The sequence below is a fragment of the Chrysochloris asiatica genome, unplaced genomic scaffold, assembly GCF_000296735.1.
Source record: "Chrysochloris asiatica unplaced genomic scaffold, ChrAsi1.0 scaffold00100, whole genome shotgun sequence".
Lineage (NCBI taxonomy): Eukaryota > Metazoa > Chordata > Mammalia > Afrosoricida > Chrysochloridae > Chrysochloris > Chrysochloris asiatica.
This window is the reverse complement of record NW_006408618.1, coordinates 2,981,450-2,984,422: the sequence shown is the minus strand read 5'-3', so window position 1 is coordinate 2,984,422 and position 2,973 is coordinate 2,981,450.

Here is a 2,973-nt window from a genome sequence, read left to right as displayed (position 1 = left end):
ATTTAGAAGAAATTAGTGCTTCTTACGTTTCATAGTACTTCTTGGTGTCAATTCGCATTTTATTTTGTAAATTCAAATAAATCTGAATTTTATTGTCTAATTGCTTATTATTTATCCATTATTCCTTTTCATCTCAACAAAACTTTAGAATAGTACACAGTTCTCTGTTGTAGGGAAAATGGAGGCAAGATTAGAAAGAAACACAGGAGAACAAAAGTCAAGCTCAAACTCTTAATACCCTTCTGGATGCCTAGCAAATCAAGGCAGTATTTCTCAGCATGCTATGTGGATCACAGCTGTGTGTCAGCTGACTTTGGGGTCGTTGCACTTTACAAAAAGCTGACCACAGTGGTAGAACCAAATATGTGTTTGTTGTTCTGTTAACAAGATGCTGGGACATAGAGTACGAGTGGTGCAGGGGCTTGAAGAAGTTAACCTGGACACAGGCTCCTTGTAACGTTCTTCTCTCCATCCTAGACTTGTGGCTTTTATCTTTGTGGAGGTAAGAAAATGCCTACCTCCAGGCATCCCATTGCCTTTCAGGAGTGGGCCAATGAACCTTTTCAGTCAGGAAGGCATTCTGCCCCAGACTAGAAAGGTCACATGGCTACACCTATCTCAAAATTCATCTCAAGCTGAATTTTCAACTGGTCCCTCACCTTGCCATGCTAAAAATCATCTGGGTTGTTAGGTGCCACTGAGTCGGTTCTGACTTATAGCAACCCTGTGCACAACAGAACAAAATACTGTCTGGTCCTGCGCCAATCTCACAATTGTTGCTACTCTTGAGCCTATTACTGCTGTCACTGTACCAATCCATCTCATTGGGGGTCTTCCTCTTTTTCGATGACCCTCCACTTGACCAAGCATGATATCTTCCAGGGACTGGACCCTCCTGGTAGCATGTCAGAAACATGAGAGACAAAGCCTTGCCATCCTGGCTTCCAAGGAACATTCTGGCTGTACTTCTTTCAAGAAATTTTTTTTTTGTTGTTCTTTTGACAGTTCAGGGTACTTCTGTTAAGTAGTTAGGACAAGGAAAAGAGGCTAACCACAGAACAATAACAAAGAATGCAGGAAACAACCTGACCTGTCAGGAATGTCTAGTAAAAGGAAAAATAGAGCAGGGGACTTTTAGCAAAATCAGGCACACACAGAGAAGAAGAGAACTAATTTGATGTGAACAAGAAACTAATCATAGTACCACTATAATAAATCAGTAGATGGCTAGCTTATGAATACAATTATAGCAGGCAGATATAATAGGAAAGAAGCGCATCCTGGAAGAAATGACCAATGATGAGCCTTAATTTATGATAGGAAAAGGTAGGAATCAGGAGACAATTATCAGAAGCTCCAGAGCTTGCCCAGAGGAAACAGCATGAAAAGTAAAACCAGGAACACACTCGAGGCTTTCCTCTCTCACGAGGTGGAAGCCCATTCACCTCTTGTGAGAATGTCTACCCTTTGTCTATGCTTTTAAATCTTCTGCTTGCTTGTTACTGTCTCTCATTTTGTGTGTGTGTGTGTGTGTGTGTGTGTGTGTGTGTATTGTACCTATTGTTGTTGTTGTTATGTGCCTGGAGTCGGTTCTGACTCATAGCGACCGTGTATAGGGTTTCCAAGGCTATAAATCTTTACAGGAGCAGAAAGTCTCATCTTTCTCCCACAGAACAGCTGGTAGTTTCGAACTGCTGACCTTGAGGTTCACAGCCCGATTCGTAACCACTATGCTACCGGAGCTCCTTTGTATTGTGCCTATGCCCTGTCAGTTCTTTGGAGGGACAGTAGGACCTAACTAGGATGCTTCATCTATGCTATGATACTTTCAACATCATAATTTAAATGCATCATAGATCCTTCTGTGGCCTGCCTGATTTATTGTCCAATTTTCACAAGCATATGAAGCAAATGAAAATACCATGGCATGGGTCAGGTACACCGTAGTCCTCAAATGTATCTTTTGCTCTTCAACACTTTAAAGAGATCTAATGCAGCACATTTGCCTAATGCAAAATGTCTTTTCATTTCTTGACTGCTGTTTCCATGAGTATTGACTGTAGATTGAAGCAGAATGAAGTCTGAGTGTTCTTAATACAGACTAAAGGCCAAATGTATGATGCTGGGTATGTGACAGAAGTAGTATCTACTGTAATCAACATTGTATTCACCTGCGTTGTTAAAAACGGAGAATTTCTGGTCACCAGTGGAGTCCATCTCTAGAAACAAACCTTTGGGCTCTGCATTTTAACAAACTCTTCAGGTAAATTGTATATTCAATATGAAATATGTAATACCTATGGAAGTTGAAGAACTCAAAGTGTAGGTAGTACAGAAATAATAAAAAACAGGTGTCTGTTCAGCAGTCTTACTTAGGAGGCATATTACCACATTATTTGAAACAAATGCTGATGTTCACTGCCATTAAGTTGACTCTGACTCAAAGCGACCTTATATATCTTGTTGTTGAGTGTTGTCGAGTCAATTCTGATTCATAGCAAACCTGCATAGAGTTTCCAAGGAGCAGCTGGTGGGTTTGAACTGCTGACCATATGACTTTCAGTCCAGTGCTGATCCTACAGCGCTACACCAGGAGTCCAACCTTATGTATAGCAGAACAAAACATTGTTTAGTCCTGTGTCATCCTCACATTTGTTGGCATGTTTGAGCCCATTATTTTAGCCATTGTCAATCCATTTCATGAATGGTTTCCCTCACTTTCTATGATCTGTTTTACTAAGCATGATGTCCTTTTCAAGTGATTCATTTATCCTGATGCCATGCTCAAAGTAAGTAAAGAAGCAGTCTTACTTTCCTTGAGTCTAAGGAGCAGTCTGATTGTACTTCCTCCAAGACTAATTTGTTCATCCTTCCAGACAGTCCATGGCACATTCAATATTTTTCACCTATCGTATATCGTTTCATTGCCATGGTTACAATCCCCTCCACGCATCATCAACCAACCAAAGGGTA